This window comes from Globicephala melas, chromosome 3 (genome assembly GCF_963455315.2).
Source record: "Globicephala melas chromosome 3, mGloMel1.2, whole genome shotgun sequence".
Taxonomy (NCBI): Eukaryota; Metazoa; Chordata; class Mammalia; order Artiodactyla; family Delphinidae; genus Globicephala; species Globicephala melas.
Window position 1 is genome coordinate 123,267,186 of NC_083316.1, and position 15,816 is coordinate 123,283,001.

The 15,816-nt window shown below is 40.2% G+C and overlaps 1 protein-coding gene across 2 annotated transcripts in view; it reads left to right on the plus strand.

Annotated features, from left to right (window-relative positions):
- STK32A (serine/threonine kinase 32A) overlaps window positions 1-15,816 on the plus strand; it is a 121,113-nt gene that overhangs the window by 71,422 nt on the left and 33,875 nt on the right. The window lies entirely within an intron of this gene.

Sequence of the window (15,816 nt, forward strand, 5' to 3'; positions counted from 1 at the left end):
TATTTCTGCCTAAATTCCAAATGAGACATAAATGGGGTTTTGTTTTATTTTGTTTGTGGATTATTTTTAATCCACAGACTTGACTTTTTGTAGTTTCCTAAATATGTAGAATATTTAGCTATTTTTTTTTTCACTTTTAGAATCTGTTTTCTCTATAGCTGTGAAAGACACAGGATTGCACAGTAGTCATTAATTTCGAATTGTGCAATTAGACATGTTTCTTATTGGACGGGAAGTCAAACATTTTTCTATGAGTACAGCTTGAAAATCAGCTCTAGTTTCCAAATTATGGCCATTTCCTTGTTCAATATTCCGCTTTACTTACATTACATCAGTGAATCAAGATCTTAAGATATAGATACAGTGATTATTTGCTTTTATTTTTAAAAATAAGGAAAATTAAACTTATTACAATCCTTCCTATGGGATAGTACTCTGATTTGTTGATTGCCACAGTCTCTCCAGTGAATAAAGTGATAGAAAGTAATTATTACAGTCTAATGACAAATTTGTATTCCTTCCCTTGTCAGATGTTAAAGGCTCAATTACAGATTTAATCTAATGAGATGAATTGTTTGGGACAGTTAAATAGTAAGTCATCTTGGGTCAAAATACCACTTGAGGGCTTCCCTGGTGGCGCAGTGGTTGAGAGTCCGCCTGCCGATGTGGGGGACACGGGTTCGTGCCCTGGTCCGGGAAGATACCACATGCCGTGGAGCAGCTGGGCCCGTGAGCCATGGCTGCTGAGCCTGCATGTCCAGAGCCTGTGCTCCGCAACGGGAGAGGCCACAACAGTGAGAGGCCCACATACCGCAAAAAAAAAAAAAAAAAATACCATTTGAGTGAATGTTTGTTTTTCTGTCTTTCTAAGAATTATCTCACTCTAATGAAGTTATAACTGACTGCTTTCTAAATTCCTACAGGAATAAGATAAAAATCTAATTAGGCCACTGGTATCAATGATGGCAGTGCAACAGAGTGAGCTGCAAAAGTTCATCTCCATCTCCAACTGATTACAGATACGCTGAAGTAGGAATAAAAGAAAATTCATGATTGTCAAAAAAAGAATAGGATGCTATTTTTATTAATCACCTTTGTCTTCTCTGCTATAATCATAGAAACCGTTAACTGACACCCAGTCCATCTCGGAGCCTCCACATAAAATACACAAAGGAATTAGTTTTCGCACATCCCCTCTTGGACTGAAGTAGCTGCTTGCCGGGTGTTTATATCATTCTTCTGGAAATCAGCATTTTGATGGTGAAGATAAAAACTTAGGGATATGCTTCTTTCATAAATATTCATTCAAGAACTGTTTCTTGAGTATCTGTTTGCCGGACAATGTTCTCGGTGCTGACCTTCAATTCTGAAAGGACGGACAACTTCCCCGTCACCCAGAGTTGATAATACAGCGTGAAAGGGAGTCAAGTAAACAATTCAACACTCGTACGAGAAAGGTGTTTAAATTCTGTGGCATTTACTACAAAGGAAATAAGCAGTTATGTGTGTATCCTGTGCCACCCACACACGTCACTCACACTCAGGGCAGCTTCACAGTGGTCTTGATCCTACTTTTAGTGGTAGCCCCTGGCTCACAATATTCCTTATAAGAAGTGGTCTCTCCCTCCTAAACTGAGGCCCTACTCCTCACTCCTGTTCTAATCTCTAATCTAATCTCTAGTCTAATCCAGAGCGGTTGCTAAATACATCAGTGACTGAACAAATGAATGAGGACAGAATATACACGTGCTCCTTGGGTGGACGTGGAAGGTAAAGGTCGCTGTGGATAAAGTTGTCTTCAGCATCTTTTTAATTTATTCCCACTGTGTGTCTACAGTGTGTGGGGCTCCATGCTGCCTTTCCTCCATGCTGTGTTAGTTGTTATGCCATGTAACGAAACCACCACAGATGTAGTGACTTAAAATAACACACGTTGATTATCTCACAGTTTCTTTTTTTTTTTTTACATCTTTATTGGAGTATAATTGCTTTACAATGGTGTGTTAGTTTCTGCTTTATAACAAAGTGAATGAGTTATACATACACATATGTTCCCGTAACTCTTCCCTCTTGCGTCTCCCTCCCTCCCACCCTCCCTATCCCACCTCACAGTTTCTTTGGGCCAGGAGTCTGGACACATCTTAGCTGGGTTCTCAGAAACGCTGTAATCAAGGTGTTGGCCAGAACTGGGTTCTCTTTTGGAGGCTGGACTGGGCAAGGGTCCACTTCCAAGTTCAGTAGGGTTGTTGGCAGAATTCATTGCCTCATGACTATAGGACTCTGCTTGTTTCCTCAAACTCAGTGAGGAGACCAAGACTCCAGAGTGAGTCTGCTAGCAAGACAGGGTATATATCATTGAATAAAATTATGTAACACAATCACTCACAAAGAAGAGCGACCTCCCATCACCCTTGCTGTATAATGTCAGTTAGAAGCAAATCACAATCAGCCCACACTCAAGGGCTGAGGATGACACAAGACATGAACAGGAGGAGGTGGGGAACATGGGGGGCACCATAAAGTCTGTCTACCATACTTCCTCTAAACAAGTTTTCCTATGCCTGACTCGGACATCAATATCCTCTATGACCGTAAACATAATCCTGAACATCCTTGTCAAGGAAGCAATGAGGTGGTTTGGTCAGATGAACAGGAATGGTTCTTTCATACCTAAGAGTCTAGGGTGATTCCCCTCAGCCCTGATAGGATGACGCTCTTCAAAGTATAACCTCTTTGACTTTCTGCTCTCCACCACGCCCCTATTTCTCCCCAGCAATGCCCCATGACCGAAATGAACTGTCAAAGGGCATGTAACAGTGAGGTGGGATAGTCAGCCTTTAAGACATTTAATAATCAAGACCTTTCTGCAATTCAGTTGTGAGCCAAAATTCTTTGTTTTAACGAAGGTCTTGAGTTTGTTACAGGCAGAGATCTTCGAGGCTGAGATTTCGTCTTTTTGTCTGACTCATACACACTGCAGCATCTTGGAAAACACATTTTATTTTCTTGGGATGATCATTCATAGGGAAAAAATAAGATCTTTCTGCAGCTAATCATTTTAGTCAATGATCATTGAGTGACAGATGAGCTTCTGATGAATGAACTTGTCAACACAGTGACACCCCACGTTTCTGCACCCTGTGGAAATGAGTCATCTGGAGAGATGCTTTTCTAATTCCTGGAGGTGTTTACTCCCCTCTGCTCACCATTTAAATTATACTACAGATACCTATCTCATTTTCTTAATGGCTTAAGAAGAGCTGTCATTCATTGTGCATATACCAAGAACTAGGCACTGTGCTAACAAGCGTTTTGCACACACTGCCTAGTCTGATAGTCAGCAATACTGTGACAGGGTTAAGTGACTTGCCCAGTACCATACAGTTGGTATACTAAGGCCACATTCAAAAGTAGGATGAACTGATTCAAAGATCCTACTCTTAATATAGGCTCTTTTAGTTTCATTCTTATGAACATAATAGACTTCTTCAAGATCAGATGAGCTATTTAGTGCTATTTACCCAACAGCAACGAACATTAGTTTAGATACACATTTTTAGTTGGTATGTGTTATGGGTTAAATTTTGTGCCCCCCCCACCCAAAAGGTATGTTGAAGTCCTAATCCCCAGTAACTCAGAATGTGGCCTTATTAGGAAATAAGGTCTTTACAGAGGTCATCAAGTAAAAATGAGTTTATGAGGGTGGGTCCTAACCCAATATAACGGGGATTCTTACCAAAAGAGGGAATGTGGACATAGAGATAGATATAAACAGAAGGAAGATGTTGTGAAGAGACACAGGGAGAACTCTGTGTGAAGACGAAGGATTGGAGTGATGTGTCTATAAGCCGAGGAAGGCTAAAGTTTGCCAGCAAACCAACACAAGCTAGGAAGAAGCAAGGAAGACCCCTCACCTACAGGTTTCAGAAGGAGGAGGGCCTTGATGACACCTTGATTTTAGACTTTTAGCCTCCAGAACCATGAAACAGTATATTTCTGTTTTTTTAAGCCACCTAGTTTGAGGTACTTTGTTACAGCAGCCCTGGCAAATGAATACAGTAAGTTTTCATCGTTTTTTTAGGTGCTGAAATTTCAATCTTTGCTTCTCTAACACGTACTACTCAGAGCAGCTTCTACTTCACTCCTGATACGCTACTTCAAATATATTATGGGATGGAAGACCAGAACAAAACTTGTTAGAATTGTTTATAAAACTACAGTAACCCGAGAGAGAGTTCACTAAGTCAAATCCATTAGCTTTAGTAGATGGTAAGCTATTTTATGTTGCCCAGATACTGTCTCTACTTACTTTCATATTTCAGATTTGGTGAGATATTTCAGATATCTCTGGCTTTTTCATAATGTTTCTGTAGTCCAAGGAGTTTTGTTTTGTGCTTACATATCTCTAAGGGAAGTGAAATCTTTTCCAATTTACCAAAGCAGCATGTCCAGGATGATGAAATTAAAAGTCTAAAAATACTTATAGATGATCTGATTACTTGTATTGTCCATGCTCCAAGTGATACTGCCTTTCTTCCTCCCAGTGTATTTTTTTTTTTTTTTTTGGCGGTACGTGGGCCTCTCACTGCTGCGGCCTCTCCCGTTGCGGAGCACAGGCTCCGGACGCACAGGCTCAGCGGCCATGGCTCACGGGCCCAGCCACTCCGCGGCATGTGGGATCTTCCCGGACCAGGGCAAGAACCTGTGTCCCCTGCATCAGCAGGCGGACTCTCAACCACTGCGCCACCAGGGAAGCCCCCTCCCAGTGTATTGTTAATATTTTCTGTTTATTGCAGTGGGATAATAGATTTTGGCTTCCGACTGCCATTTTCTGTGGAGTGGTTGAGAAAATGCCCTTGCTTGTTGTTTTGGTAAATCTTCTCTTCAGAAGCTCACCAGCCCTTGCGAATGTTTTCTCTTCCTAACTCCCATGGCAGAAGGGCCACTTGAGCCTCAAAAACAAAACGGCAGTGCAGTAATGAGGGTATTAGGTTGGTACGTTCTATTCAGCACCTGCTCCCAAGCTACCGAATAATGAATGAGCATGAATTACACATTGTGAAAACAGGAGGCTCTGCCTGCTTTGTATTGTGCATCAGGCAGTTCCGAAAGGAGCTTTGAAACTGTGCTTCTCACACGAGGGCACCCATTTGTGAAAACCCACGTGAACAAGGCAAAGAGCTGCTCGTTTACAGGTTAACATTTAACTCGCCTGGTGCTGAGCTTTTAATAGTTTCTATAAGGTCAAGAGTTTCGTTAATATGCAACCTGTAACTTAGTCCAAATTAAATTTTACTTTGCCTAGCCATCATTTTAGTACAAAGCTGAAGCTTCATTCTTTCAGGTTTAGTCATTTAACAGGTAGTATTGATGACTTATTTATGTGCCGGGCACACAGCTCTTGAATGGAGGTTTTTCTTGATTAATTAACAACTTTGTTTATTTACATGTATATTTTTTAAATTTTTTATTGAAGTAGTTGATTTACAATGTTGTGTTAATTTCAGGTATACATCAAAGTGATTCAGTTTATATATATATATATACGTATATATGTGTATGTGTCTGTATATATATATATATATATAAATCTATTCTTTTTCAGATTCTTTTCCATTGTAGGTTATTACAAAATACTGAGTATAGTTCCCTGTGCTATACAGTAGGTCCTTCTTGGTTATCTATTTTATATATAGTAGTGTGTATATGTTAATCCTAAACCCCTAATTTATCCCTTCCCCCCTCCACATATTTCATATGCTCAAACAAATCATAAGTTTGTTTTCTACATCTGTGACTCTATTGCTGTTTTGTAAATAAGTTCATTTGTAACATTTTTTTTAGATTCCACATATAAGCAATATCATATGATATTTGACTTTCTCTGTCTGACTTACTTCACTTAGTATGAAGAGTTTTTGAAGAATAAAAACATGGTTTCTGTCCCTTTAAAGCTTACAGTTTGGTTGAGGAGATGGGCAATGAATATAATACAGAAACATAAACAATGAACAAATACATAAATAATCATGTTAGTTACAGTGTCTGTTGAGTGCTTTATGGGAAATAAACAAGGATCTAAGAAAAAGAGTACAGAGTTGGGGGTGAGGGTCATTGCTCTCGAGGAAGCCTCGCCAGTAGGTGGCATTTGAGCCAAGCCTTGCAGGACAAGCCGCTCTAAGGTGGAAGTTTGTTAGGTGTCCTGGAGCAGAACAGAGGCCTCTGTGGTTGGAACATGTGAGAAAGGGGGAGCGTGGTTCAAGAAGCCACAGGAGAGGTGAGCTGAAATCAGGTTGTCTTACCATGCTCTCACAAAGGCTCTAGTTCAAACTTATTTCTTATTTGTGCTTTAATGAAAATACAGAGCCAGTCAGGAAAGGGGACATATTTGAATTTGTAATCAGTTTGGAGATAAGGATAGAACATTCACAGTGAGTGGTAGGAAAATAAGGATGGAAATCATAGAGAATGGGATCCACGAGCTATTCTAGATACTAGGGCAAAAAAGAGCCTGGAGATTATTAGTTCACCTTGCTCCCTCTGTAGGTAAGGGATTGGCATACTTTATCTGTAAAAGGCTAGATAGCAAATGTTTTAGACTTTGTAGGCTATAGGGTCTGTCACAACTCATTGACTTTGCCATTGTAGAGTGAAGGCGTCCAGATAATATGTAAGCAAATGAACATGATTGTGTTGCAATAAAATCTTATTACAGACACTGAAATCTGAATTTCACATGATTTTTTATGTGTCATAAGATAGTATTCTTTTTTATTTTTCAACTATTTAGAAATGTAGGATCCCTTCCTAGCTCATAGCCATACAAAAACAGATGATGTGCTACATTTGGCCCATGGGCCATAGTTTGTCAACCCCGGTACAGATGCTAAAACTGTGGCCCAGAGAAGCAAGTGATATGCCCAAGGTCACAAGGCAAATCAGAGAGATGGCTAAGATAAGATATCATGTGTTCTAGCTATTAGGCTGGTACTTAAAAGAAAAAAAAAATAGTGTCTTCATTGATAAAAAGTAATGAGAAGATATTATATAATATCATATAATAAGATTTTTATGTAATACTTTGGTTCAAATCGATAAAGATGGCATGTTTATTTTAGAAATTTGTGGGGGAATATAGGAAAGTATTGCAGAAAATAAAAGCCCAGTGGTAATCTAATGTGTTTTGTTTATTTCTAGTTTTATTTGGTTGAGCATTAAATATATACTGATAATCTTTTATAGAATTATCACTATATGTATAGGAATATGCAAATATATCCTTTGTAAACAGAATAATATGAAGATATTTTATATGCTCAAATCATGTAGTTGTCCACCATGATATTCATATGCCCAAAGCAAGGCTATTTGCAAGGTGTCCATCATAAGCAGTGACTGATGGCGTTAGAATTATATGATGGCTCTTCCACTTACAAGAGAGACAACTGTGGGCAAGTTACTTAGCATCTCTGACCCTCATTTGCTATATCAGTAAAATGAAGAAACCTATACATAATTTACAGGGCTGTGGTGGAGATAAATGCTAACGTATGCACAACACCTACATAGAAAGTGTTCAATAAATTTATAGCTATTGATTAATATTGATACACTATATCCGTTTGCTTCCATTACCTTCCTTGCACTAAACTATGGGGAAAACATACTGTTCCTTCTCATACTCTAGAATACATCATCACCAAAATTACACATTTATCTTATAATACAACCATTAAGAAAACACAATATTCTCGTTTGAAAGCAGCGTATGACATAGTAGACAGGGTAAAGGGCTTTGGACTAGTCAGATCCGGGCTCAGTTTGGGGCTTCGTCCAATTATTAGCTGTATGACTTTAGGAAAATTAATAAGCCCTGAGATCTATTTCTCTAATTTGTGAAGTAGATTTAATAATGTCATATATATTAAAGCAGGAAAAATATGACAAGCCTTTATTACATTGCTCAGAAAATCAGGGATGGCTAATAAAGGGAAGCCACACTATTTTCCTGCCAGTTGGAAAACAACTATGGGCTATTACAGAACCTTGGGATGTTAGAGTGAAGGTTAACATAGAGATCAAGTCCTACCTGCATCCAAAGGCAGAATTTCTTCCACAACCTCTCCAACAAGGAATTGTCTTCCTAGCTTGTAAACACTTCAGAGGTGAGATACTCATTACCACATAAGGTAGATGATTTCATTTTTAGACATGCTGAATTTTTAGAAGGTTCTTCCTTCTGTGGACTCACAGTCAGCCTCGTGGTTCCCCTGCTGCCCATTGGAGCTGAACTAAGTAAGGTGTCAAGTCAGACAGGGCTTCTATTAGTCGTCACCCACTCGTAATCTTACTGGTAATTTATCTCTAGCCTCCAGGATTCCTTATGGTCGGTGCCCTGTTGTGATTAGTGTTTGTTCCTTGTTAAGTATTTTGAATATCACTCCTGATGTCAGGTAAACATGAACTGGAATCCTGACTCTTCTCATAATAGTGGAGGACAATGCAGTAGTTCCTGGAATTAGCCCTCTGTGTGCCTCAGTGGTCCCATCTACGAAATAAGGGTAATAATTATACCTACTTCATAAGGTTGTTAGAGGATAATAGGGAATAAAGTATTCAAAGGGCTTATCCTCATCTCACTTGTTGCATTAAATGAGATCTATCATCATGAGTACATCACAATGGCTCCATGATAGTGGAAAACAACTATTCATCATTTATCGTCCTCAATTTAACACCAGTTTCTTGCCATCTAGCCCTTCCTACACTGACACTTCCTAATTACTTGTTCAATGTTTTCTGAAAGTCAGTTGAACAATTACTATGTGCCAGATACGAAACTAGAAGTTTTACATGCACCATCTCACTAAATCTTCACAACAGCTCTATAAAGCAGATACTACTGCTGTCCTCGATTTATAGATTCAGGGGGCCGAGTCTCAGAAACATATTACCAGACATGTTTCTAGTCTCAATAGAAAACTAACTCCCATGAGACTAAACAATAAAGGGGATTTATTATTCTATGATACTTGCAAGTCCAGATGTACGCCAGACTTGTAGGCTATCTTGATCCAGCACGTCAGCCTAGGACTCTATGCTAACTCCTTTAAATCCAATGAACCACACACCTGCTAAAAGCTTTCCCCAGGACAGCAAGGAAACTTCTTCCTCAGAAGCCCATAGCTTAACTCTTCTTCCTGCTTAATGGCTTTAATAAGCGTTACAGCCCATCCCAGAACCAATAACCAGGACTGTGGAGTGGCATAACTCTCACTAGCTTAGGCCTTAGTCACAGAACCGTCTCCTAAAGTCAAGCGTGGGATAGACTCCCCCAAACAAAGGGACTACAGCGTGTGTGTATATGCGTATGTGTGTGTGTGGGGGGGGGGGGGGGGCAGAGAGGTTAAATACCCAAATTAGAACTGAAATGATTAAGAGAATAAAGAATGCATGTTAGGACGGCAATCGCAATGTACATTATACAAGGTTCTAACTTGCCCAAGGTCCCAGAACCAGCAAGTTCTCAGCTGAGATTTGAAACTGGGTCATCTAACTCCAGAGCCCCACTCTTAACATCTAGGTTCTAATGCTTCCCAAATAAACCTAGTAATGCCTGGGAAGGGATAGAAACATTTGTGATTACTAACTGTATTCTACACACACACACAAACACACCACACAGTACAATACAGTATAGCATATACAAGGCACACGTTCAGTCCATATACTGGTATATAAACATTCTGCCTCCAGAGACTACAAAATGGTTAAAACTCTCAAGTTTCTGGGATGGTGGTACATGGCCATACTTCTCAAGCTAGAATGTCTGTACTATTGTACTGCTGGGGACTCACCTTCCTAGAACTACAGATTTATCCAGAGTAAGAAAGGTGGAATTTTACTTTTATATTAAAAGAGATATGGATATATTATAGAGTAGGGGGCAAAGTCTATATGATTTTCAAATATACCATAGAAATTATGAAAAAAATTAAACTTGCTGCAGACCAATTTCAACCACACCCCAGAACCCTGGGTATGTTAGGACATTCTCTCTCCTGAGAGGAAGTAAGATATGAAAGTTTGAGATATAAACTAAGATTGCACCTTTCAGTGTTTGTTTTTTTTGCGGTACACGGGCCTCTCTCTGTTGTGGCTTCTCCCGTCGCGGAGCACAGGCTCCGGACACGCAGGTTCAGCGGCCATGGCTCACGGGCCCAGCCACTCCGCAGCACGTGGGATCCTGCCGGACCGGGGCACGAACCCGTGTCCCCTGCATCGGCAGGCGGACTCTCAACCACTGCGCCACCAGGGAAGCCTATACCTTGCAGTTTTGGGTTGTAATCCCAGTTCTGTCTGTTACTTAAAATCTTGAACCATCTCTGAGCTCCCCCTTCTTCATTTGCAAGAATGGGTGTAGGGCTTCCCTGGTGGCGCAGTGGTTGAGAGTCCGCCTGCCGATGCAGGGGACACGGGTTCGTGCCCCGGTCCGGGAAGATCCCACGTGCCGCGGAGCGGCTGAGTCCGTGAGCCATGGCCGCTGAGCCTGCGTGTCCGGAGCCTGTGCTCCGCAACGAGAGAGGCCACAACAGTGAGAGGCCCGCGTACCGCAAAAAAAAAAAAAAAAAAAAAGAATGGGTGTAATATCTAAGTTATGGAGCTGTTATGAAGAATAAGATGCTGTCTCTCAAGTGCCTGCCATGTGCCTGCCACAGCATGGACAATAAATAATAGCTATAACCACTCTCTTGACTCATGCGAAGCACAGCAGTTTGAAAACACTCTTACGGACTAGCCCCAACACCAGGCATTGCTAATCAATCTTTTCCCTTGGACATGGAGGTCCTTTACCAACACAGCCTGAAAGCCTTCAGTCTCTTTACTTCACTTCCTTGTAATGGCTTCTGTAACTAATACTACCTTGAACAAACTGTGGGAAAGGCTGGGATTGAGTAACAACAAAAAGAAGTAGCCAGAAAGTAGCTAAGAGTGTAGATCTTAAAAGTTCTCATCACAAGAAAAATAAATTCGTAACTATGTATGGTGATGGACGCTAACTAGACGTAGTGTGGTGATCATTTCAGAATATACACAAATATTGAATTATTATATGGCACACCTGAAACTGATATAATAGTCACTTATGTCTCAATTAAAAAAAAAAAAGAAGCGGCATCCAAGTGGTAAGAAAGTTGGAGGATGACACCTGGCCCTTACTAATCCAGTCCTGGCATCTTTTCACTTCTGTTTCCTGTTCGAAATTACATGTTTTTGCTTACAATGTCCCATCACACTCTCACACCCCCAAACCTCTCTTTTCTTAGCATGGGTCTGTTTATGTGACCAATAGCCTTCATGTAACACTGTAATTAATATATTATATGTACGATAAATATGATATTATAAAATAACATTATATAAATATATAAATAAAATATTATACGTATAATATTTTCCCCCTCTCAAGAACTTGGAGAGGACCCAATCCAGGAGAGCATTATGTGACAAAGAATTAAATCCAAACTGTGGACCTGTCAGAAAGCCGGGGGACACTGAAGAAGTTGAGTTTCATTAGGATACACTGATTTTCCTGTTCCCTCTTCTCACAATACCCCATATCAGATTGCAGGGTGAGCAACTTGATTCCAGGGTAGGCACAGTGAAGGGATGTAATTAGCCTATTAAGTTCTGCTAATGTCTTGTTAAAGTCATTCAGGTGAGAACAGCAGCTATATCAGTTCCGCCTCGGACCCTGCCACAGGGAGTGTTGCATTTCCACACTGCCATTTGTAGTTCTTACGGTAAGAATCAGCTGATTCAGCAGGACCTGGACTTTTCTGTTTCATCAAATCAAGATGCAATGAAGGATTTCTACAGAATGTGTGTGTTCCCAAAAGTGTACTTTACCGCTCTGCAAATGATGGGTTTTTTTCATTGCCAACAGTAAATACAGTGCATCTGGCATGTGGAGGGTGTTTTGTTGTCGTTGTTCTTATTCTTTGTTTTTGTTTTTCTCTTCTTAGGAGAAAAAGAAATACATGGCTTATTACTCCAGAAGTTTGAGAAGCCAAGGAACTAGATTTACTCATTTTTCTGACAAATATTTATTTAAACACTGACTTTGTTCTGGGCACTTTGATGACCCTAGGAGCTACAGCACAGAAAAGATGTCCTTGCTCTGAGAACTTGGGGGGAAAACAAATAATGAACAAATAAAGAAGAAAATAGGTAATGATAGTGCTGTGCTGAAAATAAGGTGGAAGTGAAGAGATGAGGATGGAGAGGGCACTACTCTAGATTGGGTGGTCAAGAAAGAACTTGGAGGACATGATATTTTAGCCAAGATCTGAATGACAAGAAGACACAAGCCACCTGAAGGTCTAGGGAGACAGGATTGCAGGCAGAGGGGACAACGTGTGAAGAAGACCAAGAAGAACAGTGCAGTTGGAGCATGGTGTGTGGCTATGAGATGTAGCTCAGGGCTCCGCAGGACTAGAGCACCTACAGGTCACATAAGGCCGGGGTAAATGGTTCGGATTTTATTCCATGTGGGTTGGGAGCCAATGGAGTCATTAGGCAGGGAAGGTGTGTGTAATGAAAAACACCACCCTGGTTGCTATGTGGATAATGGATTGTCAGGGGACAAGAGGAGAAAGAAGAACAAGGTATTATACTACTGCAGACTTCAGTATGATGATGGTGGTAGCGCTGGAGATGGTAATTCTAATGTGTGTCTATGTATAAGTATTTTTTCACTGTAGTAAAATATACATCACATAAAATTTATCATTTTAACCATTTTTAAGTGACAAAGTACATTAAGGACATTTATACTGTTGTGCAACCATCACTACCGTCCATCTCCAGAACTTTTTTGTCATCCCAAAATGAAACTCTATAAATATTAAGCAATAAATCATCAATCCGTCTTTCCCCACAACCCTTGGGAACCTCTATTCTGTTTCCTGTCTCTGTGAATTTGACTATTCTAAGGACCTCATGTAAGTAGAATCATACAATAATTGCTCTTTCGTGCCTGGCATATTTCACTTAGCATAATGTCTTCAAGGTTCATCCATGTTAGAGACTGTATCAGAATTTTATTCTTTTTTAAAGCTGAATAATATTCCACATGTATATACCACATTTATCTATACACCCATCCATGGATACTCGGGTGGTTTCCACCTCGTGGCTATTGTGAATAGTGCTGCCACGGGTGTACAAATATCTGTTCAAATACCTGCTTTCACTTCTTTGGGGTATATACCCAGAAGTAGAATTACTAGATCAAGTATTAATTTCATGGGTTTTTTTGGGTGTTTGTGTGGGATTTGGTGGATATCAAAGGTTCTCTTTAGGACATATTATATTTATATTTATCATGGTTGCTAAACATACAGATGGAAACATCAGGCAGGAAGTTTTACATATTTTTAGTCTAGAATCCCTGGGTCGGGTCTGGTGATAAAAGGTATATGATAGAAGGTCATGCTGCCCGGTGGATAGGCTGTCGTGATGACAAAGGAATGATTAAGGAAATGGGAGTGAGGAAACAGTTGGGGTGCATGTTGTTTTCAGCTCCCCAGGCGATCCTAGATATACCCAGGTTTGGTAACTCCCCAGTTAAACCATCTTATAGATTGCCTTACATGAAGAAAACCATTTAGGATTATTGGAGAAGACAGAAAAGATAAGAAGTGGTGCTTAAATTCTGAACTAGAAAATCTCAACTTGTTCTAGCAGGAATTTTAATACAGCACCTGGGTTTATTTTCATTTCCTTTCTCCTACTGCATGAATAAACAATCTTATCACACTGCCATTCACCCTGTAGTGACTTAGAGGTTACCTCATCACTTTTTAGAGAAACTATGTACTTAGAATCTATGCTTATATACTTAATTTTTCTGTTAAAAGTCTACTTTTTCTTTTATATTTTTCTTAGATTTTCCTCATAGTCCTTCTCTGAATTTAGTAATAAACATGCCTCTTTACCACTTTAAACCCCTTTGGCATGGTTCCTTTTGAACCTTTCTTACCCTCCCCACCCCTGAGGGAACTATGTCTCATCTATCTTTATATTTCTCATATCCTAACACAGAGACTTATCAAAGTAGATAAATGTTTGATAAATAAATGAATATAAGATTGAAGTAGGACATATCACCTTAAACTATGACCTCTCTGATCTCCATATTATTCTTTAAGCTGCAAGGAAGTTTCTGGGGAAAGTAGTGGATATAACGAAGTGTGGCTATAACAAATTAAAAAAATTACACCTAGGGATTTAATAGAAAGCCCATAAAGTGCCAAACCCACGGCAATTCATTTCTCCTAGCAAGCCCTCATAAATTCAGGCCACGAAATCATTGTGCTCATCTTGCCACACCCAAGTCTCTCCCTTCCTGGCAGGGCTCCTCAGGGCCTCCTCCTCTCCTGGCAGACACTACCTGATGCTCACTGGTACAGGTCCGAAAGAGGTGGCAAGAGCCTAATGGCTAGTTTACCTCGAGCTTTAAACTGCAGAGTGTTCAATGGTGCGCTGGAGTGCTCTGGTATATCCTGGTTTATGTATTAATCAAGAAACCATCCCCGCCATCAAGGAGTTCATGATCCAGTTGGAGAAAAAATGAATAGAAGTGTGATAAATGTTGTAATGGGATAAGCATACCATGCAGAGCACACAGGAGGGGCCATTGACTCAGAACTGGAAAATCAGGGAAGGCTTCCTGTAGGAAGTGGCATCTGAGCTAAGAGGTGAGGGATGAATCTGCATTTTCTGGGTGCAGTGGTTCAGGGCTCTGATTCAGGCAAAGGAACGGCAGAAGGTGAGGAGATGCAGGGAGCTTTTAGGGGACTCCATGCCCTCCATGTGGCTGGCACAGGAGCCAGATTATGAAAGGGCCTTTAATCCATGTGAGTGAATTTAGACTTGATAATTTTTGGAATAATGAAATCCATCAAAGGGGTTAGGGTGGAGTCTGCAACACTGAGAGTTTAGCCAGGGAAACATGCAATTTGAAACCCCCTTGCACTCTATGTTTTTAGCAAATTATACCCTGAACCAGAGAAAAATTTGCCACAGCTACAAATGACCGCTTATGAATCCAGAGCTAATTTTAAGAACCTAATAAACTAAATGAGAAGATATTCAAAGCTCATGAAAGTACCCATACACCTGCCTGTTGGGTGGGGCATATACTTGGTTCTATGTGTAGCTAAGAGGCTTGTTATTCATTAATATTTTCAAAAGAGGACTCTGACAGTCTCGGTCTGTCACAGACTAAAGTCACCTTATTCTAGTGACATAAAAGCCACTTGACTAGGCTGAAAATGTGTTCCCAAACCTGTTGCAGAATTTCTTCCCTAATGGCTTCTGTGAATTTGGGTTTAAGGGCTTTAATGGTACATCAGGGAAGGGCAGTAAAAACGGGAGTGTGGAAGAGTGAGGGCTGCTATGAACTACAGAGCTGTGCTCTCATTGAGGAACACTGCTTACAATAATATTTGTTCTTGAGGACTTCTGAAACTCTACAGGCCATTCCTCTAAGTACTTACCATCAAACCTCTAAGTATTTACCATCAAACTACTGCCTTCGTTGGAAGAGGGTGGATTATGTTCCCTTCTATGGATTTAAGGATCTCACCAATGCATAGAAAACTGGTCCAAATCCTTTAGTTAACAATCCCAGGAATAATACTTATTAAGCAACTAGAGGCATTATAGCATCATCCTAAAAAAGATTCTAATCTCCGCAAGTTTAAAATGTAATCACTTTATAGATCATTTTGTTTCTCTTTTTTATAGTCT